Genomic DNA, 15,827 nt, shown 5'->3' on the forward strand with positions numbered 1-15,827 from the left:
AAACACTTCAATCAGAACTTCGCTTCATGTTTGTATTAAGCAGAGCTACGCCGAATCGACCTAAGCGACTCTTTAAATACAATCTAATCGGGTTTAGCTCAGCAGTCACTTAAATCCCAAATAAAAAAATATTGTTACAATGTTAAGTAACCATATACAATGTACTTGGATATAAGGACAGTATAACATAATCTATAGGTCAATAATTTTATTATTTATAGTACTTAAAATCAAGTTTCTATGATAAGTTTTAAACATAATAATTTTTTTTTTAAATATACGAAATCCTTTAAATTGAAATTTTTATATAAAGTATAGATGCGATTACAATAGGTATTTGATAAGTACTTTTAGCAATTAACCTCACATTTAAAACAACCCATATACCCAGTAAATCCGGGAAACATTTTGGACAGTTTTAAAAACCAATTAAGTCTCGTGTCAGAATGGATGAGATTCCAAAAAAAAACTACATACATATATGTTGTATCGATATAGTTGTACGATTAAAACAACACTCATATCCGTATAATTAATAAATCTCAAACATTGGATAGTTACGTAGGTACGTATATATGGTATAACGTACATACGTATGTGTACGTATCTCGTTACGTTAAATTACATACAATTTGGAGCGTATCGAATTCTGCTCAGAAATTACGCGTGTAACGAACGAATGGTTAAAATTCATAGTATCGGCGAGCTTGTTTGTTCAATGCGAGTTGCTTTTTATATTGATTCTTTTCCTGTAATTATTTCGATATCGAATAAAAAAATATATGCAGCCACACCTTGAGAATCTTGTGAACTAATTGGAAGATATGATGAAACGGACAAATTGTGGATGGAAAACGTAAAAAATATAATTACAGGAAGTAAGGGATATTTTATAAAAGTGTGTCGCTAAATTCAATCACCCAATTCACTGATGCTTTAAGCTATATATTTTTCTATATGCATATCAGTGGCGTGCGGTGACTTTGAAACAGGGCATCCGGTTAGAGGGGGGGGAGGGAATAAAAAATATATTTTTAAATTTATTTTCTCTATTTTATAAACATATTATGTATTTCATATTTGGATATACCAAAATATTTAGGAATTTATTAACCAGTTTTTAAAAAATAATTAAATTGATCATTAAAAATGATTAAGTACATTAAAGGATTATTCTGAAACTTGAAACTCGTACTCGTGAAAATTAAAAATTGGGAGAAATAGTCTTAGCATGAACGTGTCTAAAGCTGATGTTGAACATTCGTTCAAGTTGTTGAATCGCATTAAATACATATGAGAATTTTGATTTCCTATGATGTACTAAATGCCCTTGTTGCACTATCAATCCAGAAAGTGTATGAAATAAATCAAATTAAATATTAAATTATATTAAAAAAATTGTAGGATTTACAATTTAAAAATTGTTGTTTTAGAAACAATATTTTATTAGCTTATAAATAATAATAAACTACTATGCTAATCTCTCTTAGTAAATTGATTAGTGTTTTTATAAATCGATATATTACTCTATAGTTTCGGGTCTCTGGGAATCTGAACATTAAATGGATCTCTTGGTGCAGAGGTATCGCATTAGGTTGACAAGATTTACTTGGCGCACCATACCAATTTATTGTCATATTACTAGAGATTAAAATAAGATTCGTATTGATTATTTGCATCAAATAAGTTTGTTTTAAGCTTAAGCACTATAAAATAAATGAATATATGTATATAAATGATTAAAACACAGATTACTAATTCTGTTTCACATAACCTAGTAATTTACTAATATTATTAATTGATAGTTGGTCAATCGCTGATTTGAATAGTGCGAGCGAAATAGCGAGCTCTGCTTGCATCTCGCTCTTTTTTTCTAATCGTTTTTATTTCATAACAGACACACAATATTAAGTAACAATTACGCACAATTAGAGCATATAATCTCGTTTCATCAAATATCATAAAAAATATAGATACCCTTCGAAGGAAAAAATCCGTTTAAGTTTAATAAATGACGCCGTAAATTGTCGGTGGCAATTATTGGTCTTAACAGCAAACGAAACGTCCATGTTCCGATGAAAAATTTTACAATAAACTTACACTCGTAAATTGAACATTGAACATGTCGACTTACTAGCACAAAGGGTTACACACAAAATTAGAAAGACATTACCTTGTCAACTGCATAAAATTGTAAATATCCACGCGACTTCGGCGTCACTCCGCAGCGGAAGGGAGCGGTGGGAGGGACGCGGTAGAAGCGACGCGTCGCCTCGCGTTGGCTGCACTCTGATGCAACGACTTTGCATAGCAACAATATATTGCGTGTATAACACACAAATTTTACCTATAAACACTATTATAAACACTAATTTTTTGTATACACTGCTTAATTCTAACACATACACTAAATTACACTGCTAATTAAAATGAATTGAAATCACTTTATAGTGCACTGCTAATTAAAAACGTCGAACGGGATATTATTATAAAACATATCAACGAAAACACTTATTCGAGAAAAATGTAAACGCCCGTTATTCGCGAAAAGTACGCGCCCGTTTACGACAATTGTCGAATAGCTACTGTTTTTTTTTTAAATATTTCTAGACGCATCCAAACATTTTCAAGGTGATGCTTCGTGGATCATAAGGATTAAAATGTCGTGCATCTCAGATTACAAAAAAAAATATTTTTTCTCAAAGGTTGACAATGTGTCTATTTTTTAAATATTTATCTCTAATTCGAATTATTTTAATGCAAGTCCTTTGTTTATTTTTAGGATATCTATCTCTCATTCGATTTATTTTAATGCGAGAGTGACACGAAGGTCACCTTTGTAATAATGTTGCCTTTCTAAAAGTATAATATACTTAATGTCTATAAGTTTATTTATATGAAGCATATATGTAAAAAAAAAAAGCGTTGAATTTAAATCTGTCAGCTTTGATAATTACCGAGTTTAATTTATAATAAAACATATACTAAATAAATTAATTAGAAAACCTTACATACAATATAAAAATAAGAAATCAGGGTATTTAAAAATAGCTTTAAATATTTTTCGGCTATTTATAAATGCCCTACCATAAATAATACATAAATAATTTATTTTAAGTCAAGATTTTTTTATTATATTTATAAACACGTGTATTTTTAAAAAATAAATTAATATTTATATCTTATTACATAGTAATAGGTGCCCAATTAAAATAAATAAATAAGCCAATATTCATTTTTTTAATAAATTCTACTTCTTTCCACGTTTCCACTTCTACAAAATATGTATGTATGCTACAGTGAATGCGTATTTTTAATGAAGCTATATTTTCACAAATAAAAATATATATTTATTAACTGGCTAGTGCAAATGTCACTTGTCAATAACGGTGAAAATGTTTTAATTCACTGCGTGGCTAATCCGGTACACGAACGTTTGTAAAATTTCGCCCAACAGTGCTTTGAAAATATAATTTAACTGATAGGCGCTAAAATATATATTAGTATATACATAAATATATGCTGATCATAAACGTGATTTAACTCAAATTAACAGTTGCGAAACGGCAATTTGCTGTTGAAACCAGAACCTAACCTAAATAAATTAAACTTATGAAAGTGCAAAAAGTTAGCTTTAGAACCTTTTTAAGGTCAAGTTGCATTTGCGTAATTATTTTGAACGGCAAGTTAAATTATATTTTTTTCTAGTAAGAAAATGTATTAATTTATAATTTCACTGAATCGTTAGTAAAAATATAACTATAATACTAGTAATACTGTAACATATGGTCATAGCTGAATATACTTTATAAAAATATTTACTTTTGAAACTGAATAATTTAAATTAATGAAAACTCAAGATGCAAAATAATAAATACAAATACATTTATAAAGAGTAAATTTAAAAAAAAATAGTATCATAAATGAGAAAATTATAAGCAAAATTTAATATTATATGCAGAAGAATAATAGGTTATAAACGCCTAAAGTTAACTTCTACACATTAAAACTTGTGTGTATTATAATTAGTTAAAGTTTTATTATTGTTTAACACGCAGCCTTATTTGCATTCGTGTGTTTGTTGTCTATGTGATTTAATCACGTCAAAAGTTATATCCCACATATTAACCCTGACGCCAATTATGACAACCCACAAATAAAGGAAACGCCTTTTGACTCGCGCCCCATAAACTGGGGTCAGAAATGCCCGACCAGTTAAACTCCCATTTCCCCAGCGGGCGAGTTTGACTCTACACACTCCACATATGTATGTATATACATATATACACATGTACCCGAAGTAACATCGATATGCGCCACTTTTTATATCCACATTCCACCCCTGTTGCAAGAGGACATCAAAACGACAGGGCGTCAACACTCGATCGCTCTATATATGTATATACATAGGCTGTTTTAAAAGTCACTGAACATTTTAAAATAGAGCACACATGCAAAATAAAGTTGTTTATTTATTTATTTACATCCACAGATTTTTCAAGTGCAAACACAATACAATATACAGAATGTTAATAAAAAATAATAATTAAAACACCAGTCAAGACCATACATAATCGTTGCGATTCAACAGTTGTATCAGACCCATTAAAAAAGTAATAAAATCAAATTGATTTGTAAATCATATAATAAAAAATAGACTTGCCACCAGTAATATAATAAAAAGAAGGCTAGAGTAACTGCCACAAATAACTAAACAATGTACACTCTTTATAGACAACCAAATATTGTCTCTGAGTGAGCAGGTAGCGCGCACCTTTGCCTAGCTTATATAATCCCAAACAAAAAGGAATGTGCTGAGCAGTTAGAATAATCAAATATTTGTCAGATGAAAACAAAGATTCCAGTCTGATCCAAATCATATAGATTACCCATACACCTAAAATCTTGGAAAAGTAAGGACGTTGATATCCTTCCATTTGCACGGTTGTTTATAAGGCTGAACGCTGCCATAAGACTCTCGAAGGCTTTCAACATTTCTTTAGAACAATAATATAAAAAAATTTGTAATATTTACTTATTCCGTACTCTTTAATTTATTAATATTATTTTCTATAATTATTTACAATAAATTAAATTGAAAAAAATATTTTTAAATATAATATATCTAATTTAATATTTCTTCAGTTATATATGTAAATATTTAACTCTCTGGGGTACCTCAAAACAATGAAAGATCGAACGCCGTACATGTACGGCGCTACCACTCAGATGGTTAACGGCAATATTTTCTTTATTGTTTTAAGAATTTATTACTCTTTAATTTTTATTTCAAGTCAAATTCTGCTTTCATGTTAAAAAAATATCATAAAAGGGGTTCAGGTTTTATATTAAATCTTTAGTAACTCCATATTTCAGGGCAATTGATGAATTTTAAATATAATAGACATGACATAAAATATTTTTTCATCTCTACGATTCGGTTCAATATCGATATTATCAGTGTTCTGACTGACTGTTTTATACAAAATTTTATATGATTATGCTCTCAGTAAAAAAAATATTATATTAACATTTACTTCAGTTACCCTTTCACCGTGGCTGTTATTTTTGCGCGCCATTTAGAAATGTGGGGGGAGAGCACATATTCATGCTATATTGTTTAAAATATTATGGCTTAATAAATTCAAGTGATTTGTAGTATTAAATTATACTAAATAACCATATTATTAGCCTCAAAAGTTCATGGCATCTTTAGATGTCCAATGAGTATTGGCAATTATCTTAATGACTTCTATAGAAGCCATCCACGTTGAAAGCGTTAATACTAAAATTTGAATGGGGTTACTTTGTACCCCATTCCGGCCTTCGATCCCATTTTTGAGGTTTTGGTACTCGAAGGTTAACACACGATTGAGTTATTCGAAGAGCTTTGTTTGTTTTATAATACTTTTCTTTTTAATTGCCTTTAAATATATTATAAGCTTTAATAATAATAAAATCAAGGTAAGCAAGAGTAAATATATAATTTTGATGTAACAGCAATGACACAATTACTCAGTATATATTGCTTCAAATATACCATTTAATTGAATATATTGCATAGTTATTTTTTTGGGAATAATGCTGAATAATCACGCAATTTGTTTAAAGCAATGAATAGAGTGACTCAGCATGCGTACCCAATGCGTGTCAATACTTTCAGATGTATATTACTAAAGTCTTAATTTTAATAAATAATAGCATATGCAATTGAAACATTGTTTATACGATTTTTTTATTTAAAAACAGATGGCTTTTAAAAAGCCAAGTTAATTTTTTTATAGATCTTAGAAACGTTGTAAATATTATTTTTGAATAAAATACCAGCAACGTCCTTCCGCCGCATCGTCACGCGATTAAGTACCTTTCTGTAATCAATTAAAAATCCAATAAAAAAATATGATTTTTTTGTAACACTTTGCAAAAAAACACCCGCATTTTAAGTGGTTAAGGCCAAATCGCAGGATTTTCCCATAGCCGTGACGCGACGGTCGGCGCGGTGGCGACCAGAACTAAACCGTCCGTTGGCGCTCAACGCGTCAGATTCAAGTGCGCGTATTTATTTCCCAAATATCGGTTAAATAACATTTATCCGTGTCGTTGTGTGTTATTCAGTTTTATTTGGTGTATTTGCAACCGTGGTTTATACGTTTTGTGTCCCAAATTGCAACGGAAACTACAACAACGGCCCCAAAGTCAGCGCCTACAAATTTCCTCGAGACGAAGCGACTAAAAACAAATGGATTTTTCTCCTACTCGACATTCTAGAGTACGTATCGTTTTTACACATATTAGTGCTTGTTTATATTTTGCATGTTGATCGATACACACCTAACCTACAATATAATGGATCATAACATAACATAATATAACTTTTCAGACGAAAGAGTGAATATTATGACGAAAGAACTGGACAAAAAAGCATTGAAGGAATCAGCAGTTCCGACGAAGCTACCCAATTGTTCAGATTATCTATCTGCTTCGGCTTCTACTTCGACTAGAGAGTGCAGAAGAGAGACGCACGCGTATCGATAATTCCAATATATTGTGAAAGCTGCAATTGCCAACAGCTATCGTTTCAAAGCTAAATATGATAGTAATAGAGTATTTTCAAATTTTCATCAATTTATTGCTTGTCTAGAAAACCATAATGTCGACGAGGAGTGGACCATAGTCAAGAAAAACGGTCTGGTAAAATTTATTTTAATAGAATATGTTCCGGCCCCCGTCATTACGCTCTCTGCCGTATTTAGCCAAGACTTAAAATTAACATATAAAAATAAATCCCATTAGCGTTTCAAAATATGACATGATGTAATTGAAACATTAAATACTTTTAAATCTTCTCATCAAAATGTAAACGGGAGTTCCGTCGATGACAATATTCAATTGATCCTCGATACGTTGGCATCGACTCACACATTAATAGATGAAGATAGGAGGAAATATATCGATTTTTTAAGCCAACAAGTAAAACTTTTCAATTGTAAAAAAAATCGTTTAGATATTCACCTGATTATGTAGCATTTTGTTCTCAATATCTCCCCACTTGATTATATCATTTTACCTCATCTGACTACAGTTCATAAAATTTGTTTAAAATATAATTCCGATCCTCAAAAGTTTCACTTTTTAAAAGATAGTGATAAAATTGTTAGTTTAATGATTGACAAAATTTATATTAAGCCATATTTTGATTATAAAGGGGGAAATATTGTAGGTATGGTTTATAACACTGAAGAGGCAGCTAAATCTGCTCATGTATTTATGTTACAAAGTTTGCTTTCTTCGTTTAAACAAGTTGTGCATAGTTTACCTGTAAAAACGATGAAAGCAATGGAATTATTTAACTTCTACAGAATATAGGATTTAATGTAGTCTATGTCGTAAATGACAATAATTCTATAAATCGTAAAGCGATGTCTTATTTTGCTCCACCTCCTCAAGTCAGTATAGTTTATAAACATCCTTGCAAAGATAATGCACCTTTGTTTTATATTTTAGATTCTGTTCACGTATTGAAATGTATACGAAATAATTGGATTAATCAGAAAGATACCGATCAGTCGATTAAGTTTCCATCTTTTGAAAATGTAAACGATGATACTTTATCTGTAGCTTCCTTTTTAAATGTGAAAAAATTGTATCAAATGGAAAATAATCAACTTGTCAAATATGCTCAAACATTAAATTTAAAATCTCTCTCACCTAGTTGCTTTGAAAAACAAAATGTAAAATTAGTATTAAATATATTTAACGACAATGTTATACAGGTCAGCAGCATAATTTATCTAACCACTGATCTACTGCTGAATTTATTAGGTTAATAAAAACTTGGTGGTAAATGTAAAAACACTGCACAAAGGTGACATATTTAGAAATCCTCTTCAAAATCCTCTCATACCTACCGAGGAAAATTCAAAATTTTTAGAAAAATTTTCAATATGGTTAAATTTTTGGAAAGGATTAAATGTAAAATGTAATAAAATAACGAGAGAAACGCACAATGCAATTTCCCACACGACGGGCTTTTACAATTAAGTGAATATTGCAAGGCAGAATTAAATTTCAAGTATTTGCTTCCAGGCAAAATTCAGACAGACAATCTTGAAGCCCGTTTTGGTAAATATAGGACGATGGCAGGTTCTCAATATTTAATTACAATAAGACAAGTGTTTGAAGTTGAATCCAAAATTTATTGTCATTAACGTTAACGTCAAAAAAAAAAACGTTTGTCTATAACTAAAAGTTTTTAGTTTTTGACAAACATTTAAATTTTACTAATTTAGAAGAAAATTTCAATTTCATTAAAAATGTTGATAGAGGCGGTTTATTGTATCAGAACTCTGATTTAGTAAATGTAATTATGCTAAATTTCATTACAATAAACAAATTAATTAGCACTAGTCATGAAAATAAGTTTTTAAAATGTAAAGCTCAGAGGGAATTAGTAATATGCTTAACGTTAAATACAGTCAGTCGAAGAACATGATTTCTTTCTATCGGAATTTTATTGTCCATCATTGAAGCATACCGATTTTAATATTTTAAGGCTATTAATAAAAACGTCTACAAATATATTTTTAAACAATTATATGAAAAAGAAAAATAACATAATATCGATTAATTCTGATGGAAAGAAAAGGAGAAAATTAGAAACACTCACCTCGGGTAGTTAGTGTTAAGATTTTTTTTTTTTGTAAATATGTTGGGTTTTGTTTTGTATCATACTAATTCATTTTAATTAAACCTATGTCAACCTAATTTAAAAGAGATCAGCTGAGCTGCAAAAAAGATATGTATTCAAATATTAATTTGACTTAATGTGTTCACTTTTTCAGATCAAAACAATTAGATTGAAGGAGTGATACGAGAGAAAGCTGTCATATGTCAAATAAAATTCATGTTTTATAACCGAAATGGAGAAAGGTTATATTTATAAACAAATTATCTTGAACTATAAGAATGAAAATTGTGTTAAGACCATGTACTAAAATTTGTTATATGTTTTATGTAATTGATAATATGTAAACTCTTATCAAATAAACAGTGAAAAAGTTTTTTCATTAACATACAAATAAACTAGAATTTTTGGACATTCCTTAAATGTACTTTGTTGTCCTTAAATATAATATTACCCGCGCAGCTCTTAACTGTATTTGTTCGCACATTTCTGTTATCAAAGCGGTTTTATTAATTGTTTGCAAATCTATTGCAGTGAATCTACCACTGTTTAAGTTAACCAATGGTAATTTAAACGTGTAATAGCAAACAATTAAATAATAAGTTATAGGCTCAGATTAGACCAACAATGTGCTACTACGACCACTATTAAAAATAAATAATCAATAAAGAAAAATGATGATGTTTTGAAAATAAACACATATTAGAATGTATCGCTCATGGTGAAGATATTCCTTCCGTCTACGTCATCACAGTGAAATGACTACTCATAAGTCACGATTAGGGATTCCAATCCCGGGCCAAAATTTTGGTCCCGGGATTTCGGTATTGCAATTAGTCGATCCCGGGACCAGTCCCGGGATAATTTTCATGTTATTTTATCGATAAAAATAATTTAAAATGAATAATACAATATATTTTTACATCTGTTTTTTATAACGTACAATGTTTAAGTACGTATAATATTAGTCTTGGACTTAAAATAGAAAATAATATAATAAAAATAAAAAAGGGAAGGTCTTATATATTTATTTGAGAAGAAAAAAATGAACTTTTGACAATGTATGCACATACCTATGTACATTCATAGACACAATTAATTGAAAACATTATTTTGAATAAAATTCACGAAGTAACATCAAAGCATCAAGTGTTTTATCATTTAACCTTGATCTGATTTTGGTTCCTAAGCAGCCTGCTGCTGAAAAAGCACGTTCAGACTCACAGCCTCAAAGATTCACAGATGACACGTGCAACTCGCGCAAGTTTGTACACGAAATATAACGATGTTGTCAATAATAATTCGATTGTGCTTGATAAATCAACCAATCCGAAAAATTCGGGATTATGTTTTATAATCCCGGGACTCATCGGGTATTGAAAATCGTTCGGGATCCCGGGATTGGAATCCCTAGTCACGATGTATGATTTTGAGAGTGTGAGAGCAAGTAATATAGAATAGATCATTATATTACAGTAACATAATTGCACACATTACTATTGATCTTGTTCATTCAAAATACTTTCACAAACATTAAATTAGTATTTTTTAGATTTGACAGAATTAAAAATAGCAAAAAAAATCATCAGCTCTGAAAAAATATATACAACAAAAGCTTAGTAACTTTTTAAACATTCCATATATTATATAATACAAACGAATGAGAGTCGTAAATATGTAGATACATACATGTTTTTTTTTGTTTACATTGTTTTACCCAGATCCGAAATTAATCCGAGAACACGTTGTGAATTTGATCGGGAACGCCGTGTAAACAATTGGTAATCGTTTTGCATGTGTTCGATTCGGCTAAAAATGGGTCAAGTATCGAATACATATTCAACAGAGAGAATAAGAGTTTCCGCGATATGGGAATTCGGTGGTGCGAAACCGCCGAGGTTTCGGGAAAACGGCTGTTGTTCCCATTTTCGAGGTATGAATATTCTAAAAGGATCCTTAGCAAACATTTACATCCCGGGAGAAAAGCTTCGAAATAGCTTTCGAAGAGTATCACTAGTTCCATTCGCGTCTCATTCCCATGTGTGTGCCAAACATGACAAACGGATTATCGTAATCACTCGAAAATAATAAAACATATATTTACCTAAACGTGCATGTATATAACATATTGCATTTATATTAAATTTGGCCAATCACGATTTAATTGGTTTCTCAATATTATTACTTAGCTAGCTAATTGTAGCTTCCAAAGAGAGCACTCAACCATAAAGTGTCAAATCACTACATTCACATCATACTTGGAGTAAAAAAACCTTTAGTAAATAATGCATAAAATTATTCGACAGCCCTCCCGTATACTATCAAAAATGTCTTTGAGATCTACATCTTGGCCACCCCTGGTTTATATGTAAGTATGTAATATTATATGGTTATTCTCAATAAAGAGCGTTGATCTTATCCGTCATACGCATCGCGTGTGAAAGCACATATTCACATCCCAAAGAATTTTATTCTAAAACTTTACGACCTCAACGTCTTGAGCGAAAGTAACGTAATATCAAAATAATAAAACCAGCGGCCCCATAAAACTATAACTCATTCGCTGACATATTTTTAACGCCTTTGCCTATACTCGTACAGATGTGGGTCTCTAATCTAGTCAATGTGGATGGATAGCGGCATAACACCCAGAGCCATTCAGAGGCCAATCCACACATCACATACGTGCCCTGGGATCGTAATAAGGTCCGAGAACTATTTTTTCCATTTATATTAGCACACATTTTTTTCTCGCACCGCCATGATAAATCAGTCGCCATATTTCGGGCCGTTAAAACCACCTGTTCCTGCAGTACGTATCTGCTGCATTTTTTTACCCGAGTAGCGCTACTTTTTCTCACCACTCACCACCCGCTTTCCACCCACAGTCGCGAAAGCTCGCCCCTCGTCTCCTCCTAGCACTGTTACTATCATCGCCGTCCCGGATTTTTATTATTTTTCGAGGGGCGACCCCAGCGTTTCAGGGCTTATACAACTTTCAATCATTTGTCATCCTTTTTCTCTTTTTCGGCCCACTATTTATCAACCCGGACAAGCTGAATTGTATATTCCGTATCGGGGCGTATGTAAGTGTGTATGTGTGTATATTTCGCTGGAAAATCACCGGATAAAAGGATATTTCTTTTATTCGCATTAACTGCTGATGTACTACATTAGGACACGATTGATATTGTGCGGGTCACAATTGATTTGAGTGTGGTTTATATGTATTTTGAAATTGCCGATTTAATTTTCATATATAATGAAATCAAAGATACATACAGTAACGTTAATTCAATTTGAGATCATTTTTATTTTACATCTCCAAGATAGTAAGTAATAAAATAATAAAAAAACGTCTCAAGAAATTGTCACCAAAAACAACATTACAAATTGTCTTAAATTTTATTTTTTCCATTTGTGTTACATAAATGAATTTTTCTTGTAAAAAATATGAGAAAATAACAAGAAACGTCTATGAGATCTTACTATTACTTCAATAAAATATGATAAATAACGCTTTGAGTGACCCTTAAAACACATTTTTTTGTTGTTAAATTCATATAAGATATTCTGTTTGACGTGAAGTAGCTCTTTATTAGAGAATTATTAATATCTAATATGTACGACCTAGCTCCATTTTAATTAATCATTATGATATTCGTATCTGAGATTAGGAAAATCCAGGTAAACCAAATCTGTGATGATCAAACGGAATTATGTTTATATAATAATCATTAATTCCGGATTCTCAGACACGATAGAAATTGAAAAACACTGGAGTCTACATGGGATTCGAACCCAGGTCTTTCTGTTTAACAGTCAGCGATTTATTGTTAGTAGGACCTTCCCAAGATTTTCTAATTTTTATAATCTTGACTCACGGGATGTGCATTTCAAAAACTAGGACATGAAAATATCAGTAATGTTTTAACATCAATAATTTTATATCGATTATTTATATATTAATGATACTATTCCGTTACAAATCTCAGGTTATTTCTCATAAAAAATGTCAAATTTTATTACTGATTTATGGCTTATTATCAATGCAATAATTATGTCAAAATATCAACTTGGATATACCAAAGTTTATATACTTGAAGTGTCACATTTTAAAAAAAAATAATAAAAAGTGTGGGGACCACAGAGAGCACTATATTTTTGGGGATCCTATTCTTGAAACTCACAACTCAAAAAGTTATTATTTATCAATTAGGATAAAATAGACAATATTGCGATCACATAATATAGCCCTGGTTACGACTAGAAAAAATAAGTGTTCCTACATAATTAACATGCAAAGATTCTCCGGTGTATTGAATTAATATTTCTTTGTTATGAAACGGTCACGGGAAACAATATATTACTGGAACACAAATACCAGGTCTCAACATTCCCTTTACACAATTCAACCTTGATCATCAATTAATCAGGCAAATGTCACTTTCTAAAGGAGTATACTTATTTTGTTGTTCTGAGAAGTGAATGCAGGCTGGATAATCGCTGCATTATTGGGATTGGTGAGCGAGCTTTACAGTCCTGAATACTTAACCCTGGAGTCCAATGAGGAGAGGGCAGACACAATAAGACACTTGCAGATTCGCCCCACCAGCAGAGAAGCGAAGAAACTGCTCGCCCGCAGATACCATACGGCCATGGACGCTCATATCCTAAGAGAGACTGCACCGCAGCAGAGAAGGATCAACCTTCTCAATACTGTAGCTGTCACACCAACCAGAACAGCCAGTCAATCGTCAAACACATTTCAAACACTTTAAGTTTAATAACTGTAATAATTTAAAAAATCTAGTTTAAAAGCATTATTATATGTTAATTAAATTTTATTCTAAAAAAAATACTCCATTGTTAGACCAGTCTGAAATTTTAAAAACTGGCTTCTAAATTAAATATTTATTAATTAAACCATCAGCAAAGTCGATTGGGATTAAGAGATAAAATAAAATCGACAGAGATAGGTATTTAAATATTTAATTCTACGAATTTATTTGGTAGTCCTAGAGCTAGACAGGCATCACAGAAGCGGAGAGTTGAATTGATTAGTGACTCGACGGAAGGAGGTGTTTCGCCGATCGGTGCCTCGCCGGTCGGCACGTTATTATTATATAAACATTCCACCATATATTAACCATTTATAAAAACGTTTACAGCAGCTAGTTTGTCTTTTTATTTCCACACTCACAACTCATCATCACACATTCACTAAAGTATATGTAAAAAAATATGTAAACGATAAATTGAGAACACAATAAGAACAGATTTTAATAGTTGATGAATTTTTGAACCACATTGTACATTGTTGATTAAATAAAGAAACCGATTTTTTAATAAATATAATTTGAACTATTTTATATGTAGCGTAACAATAAAAAAAGCATGTTTATCATAGCTAATATAATTCTATTGTGGATTTGGATTTGTGAACAAGATTTGTGAACAAGGGATTCTAAATCTTTTTATAATTTTGACTTGAAAAACTGGATTTGTTAATCACAATATATATTTAACAGCGAATCAACTTAAAAAAAGTAATCGATAAGCTGCGTGAAACCCTTTGAAGTTTACTGATATCGATTACTAATATAAAATAAACACAAGTAAATGCAAATGCGATATCTTTGCAAAAAATAATTATAGCACAGTACTATTAAAAACCAAACATCGATTCGCAATAAAAAAATATATAGATATATGTATTTAAAAAATAAATTAAATAAAAATAATTTATTATAGTTATTATCTATAAACGTTGATTTTTGCGCAGTTCTACTAACTAACATAGTATATATATATATATATATATATATATATATATATATATATATATATATATATATATATATATATATATATATATATATATATATATATATATATATATATATATATATATATATATATATATATATAAATATATATATATATATATATATAAATATATATATATATATATATATATATATATATATATATATATATATATATATATATATATTTAAATACATAACGTTTTTATTATACTAATTTAAAAGACAATAAGTTATATTAATATGTTAGAGTAACCGTGTATAACTTAGTATATTTTTCAATAATAAACTGGACACCCCAAAATCCCAAAAATGTCACAGTAATCCCAAAAGAGGCTTGTCAACATAATTTATGACGTTTCTCACTCATATCTAAGCTACTAGGCTGCTGGTAAATTTACGAAGAGAAACTTTGATAGTTTAATTTTGAAATATATATCTGAAGCTCAATATAAGCAAATATAGCTCATTATAAAAATAATTATTCTCAAATTGGAATACAAATTAGTCATTATTCTATACTATTAAATAAATAGTTCGAACATTGCCTAACTATGATTTTTTTTCCTAGTGCAAAAGATTCAATCTGGGGTTTACATTACTACAATACATTGTATACTTCAGTCACAACTTTTCTGCTCTTTGCGTGTTAGTTTAAAATCCACGTGTCAATTCCATATACATTCAAGATTCAAGAAACTGTAGCTGAAATTCATAGTTTACAACGTGTCGTAAATTTAAAATAGGAAGCTGTGACGTTTATGATAAAGAAATGAAACGACATCTATAGTTAGATTAACTCGAATTAAATATAT

General features: G+C 30.2%; 1 protein-coding gene and 1 long non-coding RNA gene across 2 annotated transcripts in view; one reads left to right on the forward strand and one right to left on the reverse strand.

Annotated features, from left to right (window-relative positions):
- LOC148235412 (nephrin-like) overlaps positions 1 to 15,827 on the reverse strand; it is a 630,188-nt gene that overhangs the window by 523,898 nt on the left and 90,463 nt on the right. The gene's annotated exons all lie outside the window — the stretch shown is intronic.
- Positions 6,559 to 13,676, forward strand: LOC148235413 (uncharacterized). The gene is made up of 3 exons (XR_015809542.1): positions 6,559 to 6,769; positions 6,881 to 9,956; positions 10,599 to 13,676. It is a non-coding gene; the product is annotated as an uncharacterized LOC148235413 (long non-coding RNA).

The sequence above is a fragment of the Plectrocnemia conspersa genome, unplaced genomic scaffold, assembly GCF_051122295.1.
Source record: "Plectrocnemia conspersa isolate PC_06_02 unplaced genomic scaffold, ASM5112229v1 ptg000005l, whole genome shotgun sequence".
In the NCBI taxonomy this organism is placed as follows: domain Eukaryota; kingdom Metazoa; phylum Arthropoda; class Insecta; order Trichoptera; family Polycentropodidae; genus Plectrocnemia; species Plectrocnemia conspersa.